The 22,531-nt window shown below is 34.9% G+C and overlaps 1 long non-coding RNA gene across 1 annotated transcript in view; it reads right to left on the reverse strand.

Annotated features, from left to right (window-relative positions):
- Positions 1-6,143: 6,143 nt before the first annotated feature.
- The window catches only part of LOC143244610 (uncharacterized), a 38,456-nt gene continuing 22,068 nt past the window's right edge, over positions 6,144-22,531 (reverse strand). Inside the window, exon 3 of the long non-coding RNA XR_013025235.1 lies at positions 6,144-6,163. This is a non-coding gene — a long non-coding RNA (uncharacterized LOC143244610). The remainder of the gene's footprint in view (positions 6,164-22,531) is intronic.

A 22,531-nucleotide genomic window follows, 5' to 3' on the forward strand; every position in this document is an offset into this window, starting at 1 on the left:
AGGAGATGAAAAAATACTGAGGCAAAACTTTCCAGCTGCCGTTAAATCTACCTGTATTAACACACGATGCTTACTGTTTGCTTCTCTGCAACATTCACGTAACCTAGTTTGTAAGGACCACTACCTCCGCTGTGTTTACATGTTTGTGACGTCAACTTTCACCGAAGGACTTTAAGCTAAGAAATATGTGCGCTAGTCGTCCCTAATTAAGCGGTATAAGACTAGATGGAAAGCAGCTTTATCTTTAGGTTAATCGGAAGATAACCTAAGAAGGTCGAAACGTTGTTCTCTGCTTTATTAGTAAACGTGTTAATACCCATACCAGCCGTCCTGAGATACGGAATCAAACATAAGAAATGAGATTTCATAAGAGTTAATCGTTTTCAACTGCCAGGTCCTCTTTTCGTCCCTGCTTTTTTTTTTAAACTGGGGATTAATTTTTTATACCTTGCAACTAATTTTTTGAAGATAAAATTATGCACAATATGAGTTAAGTGTGTACACACACACACACACACACACAGGGTATCCATAAAGTCTATGCAGTTTGAATCTTTAATAACTTTACTTGTATATAAGATATAAACAATCTGTAAAATGAAAAATATAGGGAATTTATTTAAGATTTAGCATATTTATTTGTAAGAATGTTAACTTTCAACATATCTATCATCATTCTTGATACAAAGCCCAACGCGATTTCGAAATTCCCCGAATATATTCTGCAGTGTACGAGTTACAGCACTGATCACACTTGTTATCCTAGTACGAAGATCGTTTAGAGAGGAAGTCTTTGTTGAATAAACTTCATTTTAAATGTCCCACAAGAAAAATATTAACGGGGACATGTTTAGGGAGCGAGTCTGGGTTATCATTAATGGAACCAGTCTCCTTAAATTTGTTTCATCCAGTTTTGAATTGAATTTCTCTGGAGCGCTACCTTGTGGTAATGAGATCTAAATTTTCTTCTGACGGCTGATGTAGACTTCAACTCAGCTAGCTAGTGAACACGACTGACCTTTCCTTCAATTAATTAAGTCCGTACACTCCATTGGTTAGTGAGCTGGGCATCAAACTGGAAGGTCCAAGATTCGACGTGCGACATGTCTTTTTTACCACTTTAACTGTTAGGACGTTATATATTGATTCAAACCACCTATTCGATTAAGAGTAACAGCGACAGTGATGGGTGCTACTGGCTGGTCACTCTCTTTTTAAATCTGAATTGAGGGTAACTACTTCTGAACTCCGAGGTTTTTGAAACGTACGGTGTTATTCCTTTTAAAAATACCAAATTCTAAATTACGTAGTATTAACTTACAAATTATTCTCGCTTTGAAATTTGAAGGAAAAATTATATTACTGTAAGTCAAGCCTGAAAGAGTTGGCATTAAGAATAAGTGGCTAAGGAAAGAAAATATTCTTTTAAAAAGTTTACAAAACCATCAACAATGAAAAATTTGAGGAAAAAAGTATAAAAATATCATGATTGAGAGCATAAATTAGTAAATAGATTTAAATGTATAATAACATCCAGTATGACATCGCATGAACGAAACTGATGACAGCAAGATAAGCTATGATGCAACATGAAATGGATAAAAAGAGTAAAATTGAGTAAGACAGTCAGAAAGCGGATTAAACAGACCGTTAATACCTAGCAAATAATATCAATAAACGGTTTAGTTGACGTTACGAAGAAAACGGATGAAATTTATAAAATGGATAAATGTGGTCAGGTTAACAGATCGGAGAAAAGAATGAGATAAAGTAAAGGCTGGCTGGAGTGAAAAGATTGATTGTTTTTTAATTTTGCGCAAAGCTACACAATTAGCCGTCCCTAATTTAGCAGTGCAAGACTACGGGGAAGGGAGCTAGTTATAAATTATGAATACATATCTCGGGAAAAACAAAAGGAACTTAGATTTTCTGTTCACTATAGTAAATTACATTTATAAATCGGAATGTTACGGTCACAGCGATTGTAAACAGATCGTTTTCTCTAAGATTTTATTGCGCTTTCCAACCACAGTAGTAAGTATGTGAATCATAATGAACTCTGGGAGATTGGAATCGGATGAAAAATCTTCTTAGGTAAAATTGTTCACGTGACATAAACAAATATTCGCATGAGGTAATAAATGCTAGAACATTTCATTATGCCTCAAGTCTAAGATTGAAGAAACTTAGTTTTGAATTTTGAATTTCGCGCAAAGCTATACGAGGGCTATCTGCGATAGCCGTCCCTAATTTAGTAGTGTGAGACTAGAGGGAAGGCAGCTAGTCATCATCACCAACCGCCAACTCTTGGGCTACTTTTTTACCAACGAAGAGTGGGATTGACCATCACATATAACGCTCGTATGACTGAAAGGGCGAGCATGTTTGGTGCGATGGGGATTCCAACCCGCGACCTTCAGATTACTAGTCAATTGCCCTAAAAAGATTGAAGAATGAGTAATAAGGTACGAATGGTGGGAGGTAAAGATTGTGAACAGAAAGCATAAAACGAAGATAGAAGAGAATGAGTTGACAAAAAAACAAGAAAATGTCGTTTACGTCATATCATGAAAACACAGGAAATATTTATAAATTAGCTAACAAATATATTATTCAGTTACATGGTCAAAAACGCTGTATTCAAAGTTATGTGCAGTATGTACCTCTTCAAAATAACCAAGTATACTTTGAAGTGACCGACAGCACCTGCATCCATAATCTGTTCACACAATATTTCCAGGAACGTACATGTAATTATTATGCAAGTGTAAAGAGAAACGCTGTCGCTATATATGCTACTGCCTAGTGTGTGTATATATATAAAGCATTTCAAACCACTTTGGGATTAGGTTTTTATTATACCTAGGACCGCGCAGTGTTCACTTACTGTCATAATCATTCATTGTTAGAAAAAAACACTGGACTTCTGTAATGCACCGGATAGGTTTGTATTGAGTGAGAATTATCTGTTATGTAATGTTACATCACCCACTGAAATGTGGTAATATACGGAAATTTGTTGACGCATTTAGATTAGTTCTTTCAAATAAGGTACTAAGACAGTAAAAAAAAGTAGCATTTTCTTTTCTTAAAATCATAAGTGTTTTCATTAAGCGCTTGTGTAACACAGTAAAGAAAATACATCATAACGTGAGGGAAAAGAAAGCAAAACGACGTCAAACTAATGCTGAAATTAAAGATCTTTTTTAAGGATTAAACAACAATACAAAACTTTGTACAACTGTTAATCATTTTGGCATATGATGTACTATTTAAAATACACATCTGTCACTGACACCACTCAAAATATATTAAAAAAGAAGTCGATTTTCATAAATGTAATATATAAATGTTACCTGATTTTTGGACTTGGTTTAACTTTTATCTTGTTTTCTTTTTACCTTTTATATAGGTTTTCTTCATCATGCAGTTCTCGCGATTGTTTAGCGCAGATAGCCTAACTGCTTTGTGCCATAAAGCCCCATACAAACATAAATATGCTTTTGTGAATTTTTTATAGCTAACGATCCAATACCAAAGCCTCGTGTCATTTTCTATTGAGTATCATCGATCTCAGGGCCGGCTCTTTACACAGAAGCTTGTATTCAATCTGACAGAACACTAAAAACAGCCAAGGAAAACCTCTCACGTAGTTATACATAAATGTGTGAAGTTAGACAAATAGTTATCTACAACGTTGGCTGTTGCCAGTGTAAACACAAACTTGCTACACTGTTGAGTCTTTCTTGAAGAGTTTCACGTAGAAATTGTTTGGTTATTTTTGCACTTAACAATAACTTTTATGTACAAACTGACTGTGGTGGCCAATAAACTATTTTATTGACTATGGAAGTTCATTTCTAGCCCACCTGATGCCGTGATCTCAACTATATTTCTAATCGACTGCTGTTTCGGTGTGATGATCAGTCTTCGTTTCCGTGACTACAATAATAATAATAATAATAATACTTTAATATCTCCAGGCTATTATTTATTAGTAAAACACGCCGTCACTTGGCCCTAAGTACATAGTCTGCTAAACTTACATGGACTTGTTTATATAGTACGAGGCAGGAATGACTATGGTGTAATAAAACTTCCTCTGTAAAACGTCACCAGGGGCCGTGTCTAACATCATGTCGAATTCATTTTCTTTTTCTTTCTGCCCACTACATAATAAGCCAAGCAGACTACACTTATAAAATGTACTCATGCATATCATAAAATGAGTAAAGGTTTCTATGAATGGAATTATTGGAGGCTATATATATTATAAAGTCTGTTAATATAACACCAGAATAATCAGATATTCGTGTGAGTTCATAACTTTTATAATGTTTTTTCTTTATTACTTGTTTCTCCTTTTATAATTGCGCGAGAAAACAACAGGATTTCGAACATAAGATGCATTAGTGGATTAATATACCAAGATAAAAAAAATCTTAATACGTTTCTGTGTATCGATGTGATATCGTTACAGTCTATAGAAAAGTAGAAGAATTATAGACATACTTTTGTATGAACCATCACTTGTATAATATCATGAATGCAAAAACCGAAGTAGGCATGGACGCCCCCTTGTGAGGTTCTACGAAGGAAGTTTTATTACACCATGCCCATTACTTATTGGTGCATCTGTTCTTACACTTTAGGTTTCTATATATTTTATCGGCCTGGCATGGCTAAATGGGTTAAGGCGTGCGACTCCTAATCTGGCGGGTGCGGGTTCGCATCCCTGTCGCACCAAACATGCTCGCTTTTGCAACCGTAGGGGCGTTATAATGTGACAGTCACTCCCACTATTCGTTGGTAAAAGAGCAGCCCAAGAGTTGGTGGTGGGTAGTGATAACTAGCTGCCTTCCCTCTAGTCTTACACTGCAAAATTAGGGACGGCTAGCGCAGGTAGCTCTCGTGTAGCTTTGCACAAAATTCAAAAAACAAACAAACAATTCACTCTACTGAATTTCCCAAGTCGTGATGTGACTCTGTATGTGGTTTGTTTATGACTTAAGTGTGTCTCTTAAATACTTTTGAAGATTTATTATTTGGTTGTTAAAGGTGTGTATAAGTACATATTTTGTATTGTAAATATTGTGTATCCGCCCCATTCACATTTTCGCTCGCAACATACTGAATGCAGGTTAACTCATACTCTTGTTTATTTTCCACGTTTTTTTGTTTTGTTTTGCTTTTGTATCTAATAAAGAACAGTTAACGATTTAACTGAATTATTGCATTGTTCTACATCTGTGTGGTGTAGCATGGCAAACCACGTGAATGAAAACGACTTAGTGTTTGTTTGTTTTTGAATTTCTCGCAAACCTACTCGAGGGCTATCTGCGCTAGCTATCCCTAATTTAGCAGTGTAAGACTAGAGGGAAGGCAACTAGTCATCACCACCCACAGCCAACTCTTGGGTAACTCTTTTACCAACGAATAGTGGGATTGACCGTCACATTATAACGCCCACACGGCTGAAAAGGCGAGCATATTTGGTGCGACGCGGATGCGAATCCGCGACCCTCAGGTTACGAGTTGCACGCTTTAACCCACCCGGCCATGCCGTGCCACAATTTAGTGACCACGTGGAACGAGGAATGCAAATTTCGAAATATAATGCCAAATTATAGGCCATACAAGAAACATACTGTATCTTGTGCATTTCTCAATATCTACTACGTGAATATTCATTTAAATACTAAGTAAACTTTAATTCAAAAATATTTAAAAAAATGTTCATATAAAATAATTCAACGATGTTTATTTAAAGTGCACTCTGTCTTTTGCAAGGAATTGAATCCTGATTTTAGAGTTATAAATCTCTAAACGTGTTACCGATTTACCGTTGGACGCAATAAAACAGTATAAAGACGTTCATGTACATTAATAGAAGGATGTTTATTTAAAATAGTATTATTGTATCATTTGAAATAGGACAAAGATTACAACTACTACTAATGTGTCGTTTAAAATCATAATGTTAATTTGATTACAATATTTATTTATTTATTTTATTTTAACATGCTAGAGGAATTTAGCATCTGTTAAAACACAGATTTTTTGTATATAATCCAAATAGTGTTGCGCCCAATTCAATTCCAAACCAACAATACCTGATAACTTCATGAGAATCATGACATCAGTAATTCGTGGTTACTTTCAACTGAAACAAACAATTAACGGTGTCAGTAATAGTTTATCAGTTTCATTCGAAACAGAAGAGAAACATTACATGATAACTTCACTTATATTAGCTGCACTTCATCACTTGGGGAATTTTAAAAAAACAATGATCAAGTTTTACATATAACTTTAAGAAAAACGAACAGAGTGAAAATACCTTAATATAGTGTTAGAGTTTTGATTTCTCTAAGCATTTCATACGTTCTTTACTATATAACTATATAAACGTTTCCTCACGGCCTCAAGGCAGTGTTAAATCTAATCTAGAAAGTGACCTGTTCTGGCCGACTTTTCATTTCGTCAGCTACCTGGTTTGTTGTGTGGGAAAGGGAAACAATTTACAGAAACGAGAGTGTATTTAAGCCAATTGAAACTCTACAAGTGCATATATTCGTTTCAATGACGATGTATTGAAGTTTCTATTCACTGTATCCCATGCTTCTCCTATTTCGCGAGAAATTTTTCCAGCGCATTAACTTGAATGTAATAATATTTGCAGTTACAGAAAAGCTGTTACACAACTGAAGCATTTTATTCACATAACTTATTTCTTTGGAACTGTTATTGAGATAAATTGATTTCTTAAGCCTACCTACCACCCAACTTATTTGGAAAGTGGAATCAGTAGAACATTTGTACGGCGCTTTTCGAAATTTTTTGTTTCAATGGATACTTAGTTTCAAGATCTACACTGACACTCAAATGTTTTTTGTGCAATACGAGAGAAAAGAGATTTTTGATTTTTCGAAGGAAATGCAGATTGAAATTGTATACAAAATGCAGCTGTGTATGTAGTGGTCAATAATAGTTTCTGGCTGGCTGTGCTGTTAGCTTTAGCCACTTTGAAATTTATTCAGCGTTTCACAACACTTTCTATTGAAAAAAACAACAAACTGACAGTGTTAGAAGGGAGTTTCTACCATACGTAAGCTGCTACAATGGTTTGAAAGACAAGTGGTAAATGATTTGAAGCGCCATTCTTAAAGCTCTTTTTACAAAATGTTCAGTATCTTTCTTTTTTTTTTGTATTGGTTTTTCGAATAATGTTATAATTACAAATAGGTAAATCTCGGTCGCCAAATATTCTCCTTGTCAAATCACAGAAACAAGTTAACAATTTCAAGGGCTCAAAATCACAAATAGTACTTTATGTAGGTTATACTTCAACTGTATCTACAAAAAATGTGTGATCTATATATTATTCATATGAGAAAATGTGCCCTGGAAATGTTTCAGGTTAAAACGCAAGTGCTACATGTAAATTTTTGTTTGTTTTTGAATTTCACGCAAGACAATAAGAGAGCTATCTGCGCTAGCCGTCCCTAATTTAACAGTGTAAGGCTAGAGGGAAGGCAGCTAGTTAGCACCACCTACAGCCAACTCTTGGGCTACTCTTTTATCAACGAGTAGGAGGATTGACCGGCGCATTATAACGCTGCCACGGCTGAAAAAGCAAGCATATTTGATGTGACGGGGAAACGAACCCACGACCCTCGAATTACGAGTCGAGCGCCTTAACAACATGGCCATACCGGGAATACATGTACACCCTCCAGACACATGACTGAGTAATGCTGAACAGGCCTTTTCTTATTCCTTCTTACAGACTCATGATTAAACAGTGTTGAGCAGGTTTTCTCATTTTTTCTTACAGACAAAAGTAAACAACACTGTAAAGACCTTTTTTTTCCTTCTTAGACATATGACGAACATTACTCTAAAGGTCTTCTCTTATTTATTCTTCCAGACACGCGATTCGAAAATATTGCAAGGTTCTCTTATTTCTTTTTACAGACATACAATTTAACAACACTGATCGAGTTTCCCCTTCATATGGGCACGTGTATAAACAATGCTATTAAAGTTTCCCATTCATATGGACACGTGTATAAACAATGCTAATCAAGTACTTCCTTCGTATAGATATGTTACTAAACAATATAGCCGGCATGGACTGGTGGTTAGGACGCTTGACTCGTAATATGAGGTTTACGCCAAAACATACTCGCCCTTTCAGTTTTGGGGCGTTATAAAGTGACGGTAAATCCCACTATTCATTGGTGGGTGGTGATGACTAGCTGCTTTCCTTTTAGTCTTACACTGCTAAATTAGGGACGGCTAGCGAAGATAGCCCTCGTGTAGCTTTGAGCAAAATTAGAATCTAAACAATATTAAGTACTTCCTTCTTAAGGACAACTCTGTATAAGGTAAACACGTTGTTCTTGTCCTGTAATACGTGTGTACTACGGTACAAGCAAAATACCTCAATATTTCTCTGCTTGAATAATTTAAAAATAACCATTGTAGAGTAATATATTCAATATTTTTTATATTGTAAATTATGAGAACTTCCTCTTATTTTACACCATCGCAAAACTGTTATTTAAAATAGCTTCTACATTTTAAGTTTTTAAGTTCTGCATAACCAAATAATACGAAATTCTACTTGTCAATAATTATTTGGACTCGATGAATTTTTTTCTCTCATTTTCGAAAGGCACAAATAGTTCTCAAATCCAGTACATTTAGTTTTAAAGTAAGTCTTTGCATTCGTGCTATCAGTTAATCTTCGCTGTTAGTGAATTTATGAAATTCTTGCTGTGAAAATGATGAAATAGTAAACATCTTAGGCTTCTTGGAAATTGTTCGTTTTTCTGATTTATATTCAAAATCAATTGCTACTATTACAGTACAGTAATCAAACGAGATTAAGAAAATGAACTAGTTTTCTATACAGTGGAATACTTAATGTTAAAGCTATACACAAACAATGAGGATTCTTTGGTTTAACAAGTATATGAGAAACTCCTGTTCTGACAAAAATTAATTGTTCAAAAAGTGATTGTTATCTCAATTTACACTGGCTCGGCATGGCCATGTGGTTGAGGCACTCGACGTCTAATCTGAGGGTTGCAGGGTCAAATCCCCGTCAAATCAAATATGCTCGCCCTATCAGCCGTGGAGGTATTATAATGTGGCGGTCAATCCTACTATTCGTTGGTAAAAGAGTAGCCCAAGAGTTGGCGGTGGGTGGTGATGGTTAGCCTCTAGTCTTACGCTACTAAATTAGGGACGGCTAGCGCAGATAGCCCTTGAGTAGCTTTGCGCAACATTCAAAACTAAATTGACACGCAAACAAGGTGACGTAAAAATAACGGGAAGTTCAAAGCTTCATAAGAGACTGATTTATTCTTATAACAGTTTTTCGGTTTTCTGGTATTTATTTTTATAACTCATTTACTATTTCTGCCTTTCTTTCTCTCGATCTACGTTTATCTGTATGCCTGTTCCTCTTAAATAGTTTTATTTCTCCCTACTTCCGTCAGTCTTCTTACCTATTTGCCTGTCTTTTTCTATTAATAATTTTCTTGTATCTATATCTCTTCAGTTTTCTTTCTACTTCTATGTGTCGTTTTCATTCATTTATGTCTCTATATATTGATCAATTATCGATTTATGCTTAAAATTACAAAATAATAATGGATAAATTAATCCTTCATTCATATCCATTATACACTGAAGATTCTGTGTTTTTCCAGGCTAAGAGAGAAACTCAATAAACAAAGACTTTGGTTGCTGTTTCGTGAATCTTGATAAACGTTTGTCCCATTGAACTAATATTTTAATTTTCGATATATATGTTATAAGAAAGTCCCGCGCTCTGGTTAAATAATGTTCCTATCACAAAACACACAATGAATATTATTGTGTTTTGAACGCATGCGCTAACAAATTTTCAAAACAAACCAGATTATTTGGTTATACAAAGAGTTGAGCACGTTATATTAAAACGTTTTTGGAGCCTCACTATATTGTTAAACACCACTTCTTCAAATCCAGTCATGCTATATCTGATGACCGTGCACCTTATAAATAACCATGCAGTGTAGTGTCCATCAAAAAAGACTATAGTAAAGGTGTTATGTTTAAATTACACCACCTTTTCCTGCACTTTTATCAGCGCCAGTTTCAAAAATTCAAAAGATCAAGATGAATTCTGCTAACCATCAGACCAATATTATGGACCCTTTGTATCCATGTGCTGTCCTCGTTCCTATAATGAATTATAGCAATTATAATGAATCTATTTTTAAAGATTTTGTGGCATGCCATGTACCACTTTTGTAATTATATTCACCCACCGGCTGCTAGAAAATGACACGATACTTTTTACGGCTATTACTATACAAATAAGCTTCGTCGAGTGTCACCACGTACTCCCATTTATCCCCGATAAGTAATGCACACACCCTTTTCTACAGCTGCTTTTCCTTTCTTGGATATTTCGTGGAAACAACTTGTATGCACCTGACGTGTGTCGACTTTAAAGATCCTTATTTATTATGTTGCTGTTTCCAGAGGCATTTGAACAGCTTTTGCCACTTACATTTGTATTCGTGAATATTCGCTTATTACAAGACGACACATTTCACTTTCCATCATTCAAGTACGAACTGATGCAGGTATATTGTTGAATAGTCCTGGTACCCCAAGCTGATCAGTATTTCTTTGATATCCAATGACATTAAGTATAAGGAATATCCGCATCTTGAAATTTCCTTATGATTTGTGTATATGATATCTTACATTGTAAAAGGCCGTTGTATACCTTTCCCACATTGATTAATTTTGTATGGTATCATAAGATGTAACGCTAAACAACGTCGAAATATAGTTCTGATAAATACCTTCCTACATGGTTTTATGTCGGCTGTGGTTTTTCACGTAGTTTTCTGATTTACGCATTCACAATAGTTTTAATATAACGTACTCAACCTTCTGAACTTATTCCATGCACAAACATATCTCTCTCTAAACCTTGGGTATTATGCTTAATACATTACATGTAAATAACGAACATTAAATGTATAGAATATACTCTGTTTGTATGAAAAACATTAAAGATATATTTTCCTGTAGCTTGAGAGTTGTGAATTCATTGACGCTTTTTATTAAATGCCAGAAATGATTATTTTTGTGTTATTTTCATCAATCAAATAACCTTCTTTTATGGAACCATTGTTTTGTAGAGTATTATTTCAATAATAAGTTTGCTATAACTTACTTCATATTTTTGTAACTATATATGTGAAAAATATATTGTTTGTGGGCACAAAAAAAATAAATACTGAATACAATGGATTAGTTTAAATTAATAAATTCTGCAAGTTGTTTCTATTATTCAAAAATTCACTGGTTTTCATAAGGATATGTTTTTTTTTTAAATGATAATGCTTCTGAGAATTATCATGAATTAGGTAATTTTGTTATTGAAAATGTACAGACCGAACCGTCAGCTAATCTCTTTGGTGAGATGAAGGGGCAATTTGACTGATTGCTTTCTGCTGATTGTGCAAATACACAGAAAGTGTGCGCTCTGCGCCACACCACCTTGAACAGTTGTCTGAGATACGATCATTTGTTGCGGTGTCTCCAACCGTTAGCTTGCTTCCTCGAGCGCCTGTCGTGCGATCGCGAGGCGCATACAGAAGACACACATTTCTCTCTTTTAAAAGGGTGATATTGAAGCAGCGAGTTTTTCCAGACTGTTCTTCTGTTTTGAAGTAAGTTCCTTTAAAAGTTAATTTCTTATGACCTTTGTTTCTAAACAAATTAATTTTAATATTAAAATAAATTAAACTTTTCTTTAAAATCATTAAATTTCGAAATATTCAATTAACAAAATCAACTGTCCTAATTAGGTGTTTTTCGTTCCATATTTTTTTTAAATTTACAATACAGTGTCGGGAAGAAAATTACTGCATCACCCAATCTTTACACAATTTTTATCGTAAAAACTGTGTTTTGCGGCCCTAGTGCGTGTAGTTGCAAATGTGTTTCATGGATGATGTACTAGTGTCTATTTATTATACCAGCACCTCTATAGACTGTCTGTGTATTGCAGTAACCGTTTTTTGGCTATAAATACAGGTTCTTCCCGAGAGAGGGCTTAGAAGCCTATATATATTCTATTTCTATAGAATTCTAATCTAATTCTATTCTATATTCTATTTGCTACAAGATGCGTGTGATGCTATCGTTGTCCAAGGTTGCGAGTTAACTCTACGGAAAAAAAATCATTATTTCCTTTGGAAAAGAAGGACTTTCAACAAATTAGAATTAACCAGTCTATTGTGAGCCGCTGGATGCAGAGATACAGAGAGACTGGCTCTTTGGCAAGGCGGAAGGGAAGAGATAGGATTAAACTTTCCACAGTAGCTGACGATCATAGTGTGAAATGCATGAACCTGCAGAATCGCCGACTGCGGTCCACAGATCTGAAAAGAATATACCAGAAAATTTCAGAATCACCGTCACCGTGAGCACTATCCAATCCCACTTGTGTTCAGCCGGTTCCACAGCAATATGACCAAGAAAGTCACCCCTCCTCACCACCAACATGAAGTTCAGTTGGACTGAAAAATGAGAAGCAAAGTGATCTTCTCAGACGAATAAAAGGTTCAGTCTTCATAGATCTGATGGGAAATAATTTGTACGACATCGATGTGTAGAAAAATTTCATCCAGTATATTTGAATGCAACTGTGAAGCATCCTCAAGGCCAAACAAAAGCTCAGATTTCAACGCTTCAGAAAAGTGCTGGAAGGTAATGCGTAACAAAGTAGAAAAGAAGAAACCAAGCAGCACATTGGAAACGCAGAAATTCCTAATCTGCGAGTAGTTCCATAAATTTATCCCTACTTACGTTAGTTCCTTAGCAGTTATGAAGGCCAGAAGGGGGAACAATCAAATGTTAAAATAATAAACAAACTGTGTGACCATTAGTAACAGTATCTTTAAATGCAGTCTTTCTACTCAAATAACATTTTCTATAGTTTGTTAATAAAGATAATGTACGTTTTGAACGAATGAACTATGAATTACCTCACACAACTTAGTGTCTATAACGGTTTTATAGTAATCCTGACACTTCCACAATACAGTCTCGTAAAAAATACAAGAACGAAGAAAAGTGTGAAAAATATTGGGTGACCCAATAATTTGTTGCACACTGTGGTTTAATATTACCCAACCTTCATGAAAACCTGAAAGATATTTCTAAATTCAATACATATCCAAATACGGTGATATGGGTTACTGAAGTAATTTACTAAGATTTTTATATTAAGTCTATAAGTATTTCCACAGGTAAGATGTAAGCCTAATCTGTCTTATAGCGCATAAAATGCATCCACGCCAGTTTATTCTGGTATTAGGAACAAGTGATGAAAGTATGTATATGTCGCAAATAATTAACATACGAGGGATATTCGAAACATTCGTGGCCCTACCTATAAAGAAAACAGACACCACTTAAGCCAAGATTTATTTTTCAACAATCTCTTTCTGAGTCTATACATTTACACCGGCGTTGGCCTAAATCCTTTATGCCCTTCTGAAAAGACTCTTCGTCTTGGTCCAGAGTCCATGACTGGAGCATAATCGCTCCGAAATCTCTGACATTTCCAAACGATTTTAAAGTTAGGAAAGAAGAAACAGTCACTTGGCGTTCAATCCAGTGAGTAACGAGGCTATTGAGTAATTTGAAACCATCATCCAGGATTTATTTCAAAACAACACGCGATTTGTTACTTGACGTATTGTCCTGATCGAAGAGCACACCCTTAATGAAAAGTTATTTTCTCTTTTGCATAGTAATATGTAACTTTTGACCTTTTGAAATAATCAATTAATAAGACACTCTTGACATCCAATTCCAAAAGAACTGATTCGATGATCTTTCCATCAGAGGGCTGCGACTTGAACTTCTTTGAGGTGGGTTAACTTGGGTGTTTCCATCGCAAAATTTGTAATTTTGTTTCTCGGTCTAAATGGTTAACCAGAGTTTCATCCATGGATACGAATCTACTGAAATCTTTGGAGAAGGCATAGGCTTTCAATAACTCGGATTCGTTTCTGCTTAGATAACATTTTTGAAACCCATCCTGCACTAACCTTATTCATGCCCAGCTGTCACTTGAGATATTTGGTAAAGTACTTTTACCGATTCCCACTTTCTCTGCTAACTTCGTAACAGTATTTTTCCATCATATAAAACCAAATCATAAACATTATCTACAATTTCTATTCTTGTCGATGTTTAGGTGTGTGTGTGTGTGTGCTTTTCTTATAATAAAGCCACATCGGGCTAGCTGCTGAGTCCACTGAGTGGAATCGAACCCCTGATTTTAGCGTTGTAAATCAGGACCGACCTCACTCACTGTCTATCGCACTTAAACTCGGCACACTAGTTTTTCACTGCTGGATAAGCCAGATCACCCTCTCCAAATGCTGATTACATCTCCTAACTGTTTCTCACTATTGAAACTAACAGTAAGCTGCTTGTTTCTCTACTACTCAGATTAATTCTCGGCGAAAGTAAGCTGTTTGTTCTTCCAGTAGTGAAACTAACTCTCGGTGACAGTCACCTGTTTGTTTCTAACCATTTCGCAGATCTCCCTATGAGAGCAAGCTCCTTACGATAGATTTAACTAACAATTAGAAACGAACAAAGAATACAACAGTTTTATTTTGTGCTGCATCTGATAACGTAGTAGTACGAGAATTGTCATGTTTGTTAATAGTTAAGGCACTCGACTCGTAATCTGAGGGTCTCAGGTTCGAATTCCCGTCACACCAAACATGCTCGCCCTTTCAACCGTAGGGGCGTTATAGTGTAACGGTCAATCCCACTATTCGTTAGTAAGAGTAGCCCAAGAGTTGGCGGTGGGTGGTGATGACTAGTTGTCTTCTCTCTAGTCTTACACTGCTAAATTATGGATGGCTAGTGTAGATAGCTCTCGTGTAGCTTTGCGCGAAATTCAAAAGAAACAAACTTTCCACTTGGAGCTATGGCGATCACACATACAGAGACACACATACGTACGTGCTCACGCACACACAAGCGTGTATGTCTGTATGCTAATCGTATTATTAGGAACCACTTCTTTCTATGTGGTTTTTCGTTAGCTTGCCTCATTAAAAAGATGTTTTTTTGCATAAACATAAATAAGTAGTAACACAACTAATAGGTGTAATAGGTGCAAACCCTCAGGGCCTTTGTAGTACAGGTGCAAAATTTCAAGTTTCTAGGTTCTTTCGTTTTGAAGGTATAGCGGTCACGCAGACAGACACAGAAACAAAAATGCATGTTTGTCTGTCTGTGATTTCTATTTGCAGTATAACAAACTACTTCTTTTCTGTGTTTTTCATCACCTTGAGTCATTAAAAAGATACTCACGTGTATAAAATATATAATACTGTTCAGGTGCACATCCTCAGCGTCCACCAACTACGGGTGCAAAATTTTAGATTTGCAAATTCTTTCACTTTGGAGTTATAGTGGTCACTCATTCACTCACTCAGATATGCCCTTTTATTATTTATAGTGGTCACTCATTCACTCACTCAGATATGCCCTTTTATGATTTATAGTGGTCACTCATTCACTCACTCAGATATGCCCTTTTATTATTTATAGTGGTCACTCATTCACTGACTCAGATATGCCCTTTTATTATTATAGATTAGTGATGCCTGCTTTTTGAACAGATGTAAAGACAGACTTGGAAAACTCATTATGGTGTGTCTTTTACATTCCATCCTCCTGTACTTTCATATTACTAACATTTCGATTAGTGTATTTATATAACCTTTAGAAAACCAATACCTTCATATCTAAAAAAAATAACTCTGCCACTGAACCAATGAAATTTTTTGCAGTTATCTTTAAATTATACGAACTTCTTTACGAACAAAAACTAAGTCATATGGCGAAACATGTAATTATTCTCAATTAGAAAAGAAGAAAGGCACGTGACAGAAGAGTAGAGGAGAAGAAAGATGTGTGAACCTTCAGCAGAGAAGAATAAAAGATCATGATAGAGTAACGAAGAAGTAAGATGTAAAAAAAAAGAAAGAAAAAAGTACGCGATAATAAAGAAGAAACAATAGAATATTTTCATCTCTTTTATAGGAACCACTGGAGACTGGTTTTGACATAATACTACTCCTAAACTGGGAGACTCAGTTACTGATTTCAGTTTAGACAATGTAATACCATTAAATACGTTTGTTGTTTCGCAAGTTTCTCAGCGCATTTCCAAACTACTACTGCGCTATTGATTACGCACTATTGATTAACTCAACGCTTTAAATAACAGTTATTCATACGGTAAATTGTGAAGCCATTTATATATCTAGAGGGCACAGCGATTTATTTCTATGAGAATAACCTGTTTAAGAACGAGACCAAAAGAGAAATAACTTCAACACGACGTGAGATTTGAAATAAACTTTATAAACAAAGTCCTTATTTTTGGTTGCTGGAACACTGCGTTAGGAATCTATAAGAATGGATGTCCACCACTTCAATTTGGTCGAACAGGACTAGCTTATATGTTGGCGGGGGGTACTATTAACCACCTGCCTTCCTCTAATCTATAAATTTAAACTTGGAGCAGTCTATTTGCAAATAATCCGCGTGTAGCTTTAAACGAAATATAATAAAATAAATAAACAGATAAAATATTTCGATACGTAAAAATAATTTTGCTAAACGTTTTTTATTTGCGATAATAGAGCGGTAAAAGGACTACATTCTACAATATGACTCGCTCGACTACAATACAGTATTGTGCACGAAATAAGAGCAATTCAGTTATTTTATCTAAAACATATTCACATTCATTTTCCTTGAGTACCTACTAAATAAATTATAAATATTCTGATAAGCACAAGTACGTACATTATTGACCCACTACTGTCACTATATCTCAAATAAAATATTGCATGTAGATTCACAAAAGACTGACATCTTCAAGTACAGGTAGACTCTTGATGTTCAAGCTCCATGTGGTGTCCTGGTGGATATGGTTACATTTATCAACGTGTTATTAACATTTACTAACATATTTTAACGTTATTTTCATGTTTCATTCCTGATGAGCTTCATATCTTCATTTTTCAAGGCAGGCGTAATAATACCGACTGTGAACTTAACTGGAATATTAAGATACTATAGGGAGAAGCCCAACATACATACACTATATTACCATTATATGAGGCATGTGATATATATATATACAATACAGCTGAGTCTATCTGTATGCTAATTCAACCGGATATAAATAGCCTATATCGTTCTGAACAAGATCTTAAGAAACGAAGAGAGAAATCAAAAGTTTGTATTACTTACGCATTTAAAATTTAGTGAGGGCATGTGGAACATTGAGGTACTGCGTTAAAACAAACGAGTTTAAAATTAGGATACAACTGTATAAAATAAGAATTTAATAAATAATTCTGTTCAACGTAATTATTATTTGAATCTGTTCATTCATTTATTTACCATTTTAGAGAATTGAAAAGAATTTATTTGGTAGCAAGTCGTTATGTAATTGTTTAGTTCTTCTTGAGCTATTTTACACTGCATCTTTCCAGTTTATACAAGTACTTACTCATTGCATGAAAGCTTGAATCATTTTTCTTTCGTATATTTGTCACTAGGGGGAAGGAAGCGAGCCAACAGCACACATTGATAGTTCTTGGGCTACTATAATCTAAAAGCGAGAATTGACCGTCACTCTTGTAAAACATACATGGCTTCAACGTGTGAAGCTTGAATTTACGTCAACAGGACGTGAAATATTAGATCGAGATCCGACTTGTTTTTCCATTCTTTTCATAGAACTTAGTATTGCAGCACACGTGACGTCATTAACAACGTTTTTTGTTTGACTATCACTATAAGTGTTCACCAAAATTTATATGTAAAATAGTCCATTTCTGGAGAAAAAAAAAACGCTTTAGCCCCATTTACCCTTTTACAAAAACTGTGATATATTTCCAACAACTTGGTTTTGCTCTCTTGCCAGGTGTTGCTGGTACTACCTGATAGTCCTTTTTTAAAGAGCTTATCAAGATTCAGCTACACCTACACTAATGGTTTTGGTCCAGGTCTCTTCAGTTTCAGCCCTCCAGTGGCACAGCGGAATGTCTGCGGACTTGTACCGATAAAAACCGGGTTTCGATACCCATGGTGGGCGGAGCACAGATAGTTTATTGTGTACCTTTGTGCTTAATTCTAAAACAAACAAAACAAATCTTCAATTGTAAGCCTTCGATTGATTATTCACAGTACAGAGTACGATCCACCTCACGTATTTGAATGCGAGTGTGCCGTATACGTTACAGCAGCCGTAGTTAATTAGTTAAATAAACATACACCGACGAGGTGGGTTTAGACCTCTCTCTCTTTTTTTTTTAAACTAAGCCTTTCTCGACACTGCATACGTAAATGAAATATTCTGTGTAATATAAGCGACCATATAACTAGGGTAAGGACGCGTAGTGCGATATCATAATCAAACTGTTGTACCAGCAGAAAAAACGTGTACGGAAGATTCCTAAGATACCTTTCTCATAGAATACTGATATACAGAAGTTGTTCGGCTCATTTAAAAGTAACATAAACCTTTGTGATTGCCTAATAATAATAAATAAATATATTAATTAAATTTGAGGTTTTAACGGTTTCGAAGGCAGCAACTCAATTTTAAAACCTTTCTTCACCGAACATGCTTGCTCTTTCAGATATAGAGTGTTATAACGTGGCCGTCAATCCTACTATTCGTTTATAACAGAGTTGATAAAGAATTGGCGGTGGGTGGTGTTAACTATCTGCCATTCTTCTAATCATCACTTCAAAATTAGGCAAGGTTTATTTATTGTTAAGCAAAGCTATACAATGGGTATTTATTTGTACCAACCACGTATTGAAACCAGGCTTTTGTGTTACAAGCTTTAAGACTTAAAGCTTACCCGCCAGGAGGTAACTGGATCACCTAACGCATACGGCTTTTGTGTAGTTTTGCGAGAAATGTAATAAAAACTAAAAAAAACCTAAGACAATATTACTATAATAGATGTAGCGTGTATGTTAGTTCCTATGTATGTTATAAAACTCTTTCGCCATCAGCCCACCGCTAGTATAGCGGTAAGTTTACGGATATACAACGCTAAAATTAGGAGTTCGATTCCCCTCGGTGGGCTCAGCAGATAGCCCGATGTGGCTTTGCTACACGAAAACACACACACACTTTCGCCATCTATTAAATGGCACCATAAACAAATGTACATAAAAAATTCACTTTGGGTACAAAAACAACTGTGGTATGTGCAATAACCATTTATTTATAACAGAACACAGTTTTAAGTAAAAGTACTGTTTTTACAAACAAGAACATGATATTCGCTAGAAATGTACATGAGGATTTGTTTATATCTTTATTAATGTCAGTTTTAAATTTAGTACTGAGAAACTCGGGTCCTTAAAACCTATTATTTTTTTCAACAAACGGTACCAATTTTAATATATATAAACACTATAGTTTTCATCAGTCAAATTTATTAAACGTTTTAACTCTGTATATTTAATAATGTTGACGTAGTGAGTTGTTGTGTATGACATAAAACATTCCGAACACTTTTCCAATAAAACACAAAACCTTATTTTTAAAATGTTCACTTTTTCTAATTTTCTTCAGATGAAGTATGAAAACTACCATTAGCAATTATCAACACAAAGAGCCGCCTATACAGCGGTGTTTCTACTAGTTTTCATAATGTATCAAATAGTCTGCCTGCATCCATTCCGTAATCTTAATTTTGATGGGTCGTCCTCTAACAACTAGCTTTCGCTTACAGTAAAATTTACTGGCAACGTGCTTTGTTTTATGTTCATCAAATAAAAAGCAGTCTATCTAAATCTTGAACTGGCTTTTAGAGTCTATACAACATATGAAGCGGTAAAAGTAGTAATACACTATATCATTTCAAAATCTATAGTGAATATCAACTCACAAACTGGGCGCGTATAACGTACATAATATGAATGTTTAATTAATCTATCCAAGGCTAAATGTAGCATAGGAAATGAATTTATTACTCTTGTTGTGTTTTGAGCTAAAGCATTTCCAGGAAGGATAGGACTGGAATTGAATTTTTCTGCCTGAATGGCATATTATGCGCAAGTGAGTTAACCAGCCAAGCCAAAGACCTTCCTGACTCAATACTGAACTGCTGTTCCACTTCTTCCACAAGAGCATTACTCTCTTCTTCGACTCAAACAACGACACTGGTAATTACTTTTACAATGCTCACTTTCCTGAAAAAGCTGTTCAGTAATATGCAGAGTAAGAAAAACAAATAAACAATCTTACATACTTAGTCGCCGCTACGAATAAATTACATCTTTACTTTGCCTTACCTATAATAAATGTGTTCGTAGACTGTGAATGTAAAATGACAGTGCTGCAGGCCGTTGTTATACCATCAAATTATTTCGCGCGTGAAACAAACTAACTGAACAAAGTGTTCCGTAGGTACGTAGCACAAGCTTAGTTTATGAAATAATCTGTTAATTAAAATACAAAATTAAAAGTTGCCTGGGCAACTTATACAACAATGAATTTTCATATTAAATAAGCGTTGTGTGAACATAACGGCTCCAACACAACGTATTTGCATACTTCGCTACTTATTCCATTAACAGGTTATCGAAGTTTAACAAATTGATAAGTTGATTAAAGGAGTTAATCTATTTCATGATGCAATAACAGTTAAAGGTATCATAAATCGGTGTTTGCACTAATAAGAATTATTCAATGAAACTGTTTTTTATGAAAGTTTTATATGTGTCATTCTAAGACATTAGTGTCCAAAACTCACAAAGCCATAACTCATCAACACACGTTAATGCCTGTCGACTGAGCAGTGTTTCATTTTCCAACAACTGAAGTCGTGTGTCAACATAATAAATGTTAAAAATAAGTCCATAATCTCAACATCACAAAGGTGTATCTCGTCCCAAAGTCATGACTCAACACAAATTCTCCTTGTGACAGAACAATGTAATAATCAAAAGGCCGTCTGTACAGTCTTCTTATCACAGAACAATGTAATCATCAAAAGGCTGTCTGTACAGTCTTCTTATCACAGAACAATGTAATCATCAAAAGGCTGTCTGTACAGTCTTCTTATCACAGAACAATGTAATCATCAAAAGGCTATGTATGTACACAGTCTCCTAATGATAAAACAATGTAATCATCAAAAGGCTGTATCTGTACACAGTCTTCTTATCACAGAACAATGTAATCATCAAAAGGCTGTATCTGTACACAGTCTTCTTATCACAGAACAATGTAATCATCAAAAGGCTGTGTATGTACACAGTCTCCTAATGATAAAACAATGTAATCATCAAAAAGATGTATCTGTACACAGTCTCCTTATCACAGAACAATGTAATCACTAAATTCTTATTTATCTAAACCATTTTGTGATAGTCAAAGTAAAAATACGCCGTAATTAAATCCAAGGAAATTTGAAGGTATTTACATTTCAAGTATTGGATATCTTGCATGTTTATAGATAATAGCTGACATTCTAGATCTTATAAATTGGTTTGTTTATTACGAACTAAAGATACAAACCACACTGCATTCAGCAGTGAGGTTGTTAAAAGACTGCATTCATAAAGATTTAAAAGATACCCAATTTTATAATAACAAAACTTTACAACTTTCTGATAATGATACATACAAAATAAAATAACTCACTGTTGCTAAATATCTACACATTTTAATTCCTAAAGTTGTAGCATCACTCTTATTACTCCACACACACACAAACACGTTGGTGCAGCAGAAAGTCTGCAGACTCATAACACTCATTACACATTGTGTAACTTTGTGTTTGGCTACAAACAAATATTAATATTACTTGTGGCTTATAATGTTTCCATTTGAATAAACAATAGTAAATTGTTAATATCGTAATCTGTAGATTTTTAATATTTTCATATATTCATTCAGAGTTTATGCATCATAAACGCCAGCATTTTATAAATTTCAACTTTTCCAATTACTTTTATTTTTTTAAGCATTGCCATTTAGCAGATTTACATTATCTTTATTTGTTCAGCATTTTTATTGTATTACCAATTGGTAAATTTCCAGTCTTCCTATTAGTTCAGTTGCTCTAGTATAATCACGATCAATTGGCAACTGTACATTCTTCCTATTTGATTAGTTAGTCTCGTTTAGGTATCATATGTGACTTTTCCACGTTCCCTATTAATTTATCAGGTCTAGTTTAAGACTAATACGACTATTTTCTATTCTTCGTGTTGGTTTAGTAGTCTATTTTATGTATAGTCACTGACTGTTTTCCACTCTTTTTAATGGATTAGTTGGTTTATTTTATGGTTTTTTGTTTGTTTTGAATTTCGCGTAGAACTACACGAGGGCTATTTGCGCTAGCCGTCCCTAATTTAGTAGTGTAAG

Source organism: Tachypleus tridentatus, chromosome 2 (assembly GCF_004210375.1).
Source record: "Tachypleus tridentatus isolate NWPU-2018 chromosome 2, ASM421037v1, whole genome shotgun sequence".
NCBI lineage: Eukaryota > Metazoa > Arthropoda > Merostomata > Xiphosura > Limulidae > Tachypleus > Tachypleus tridentatus.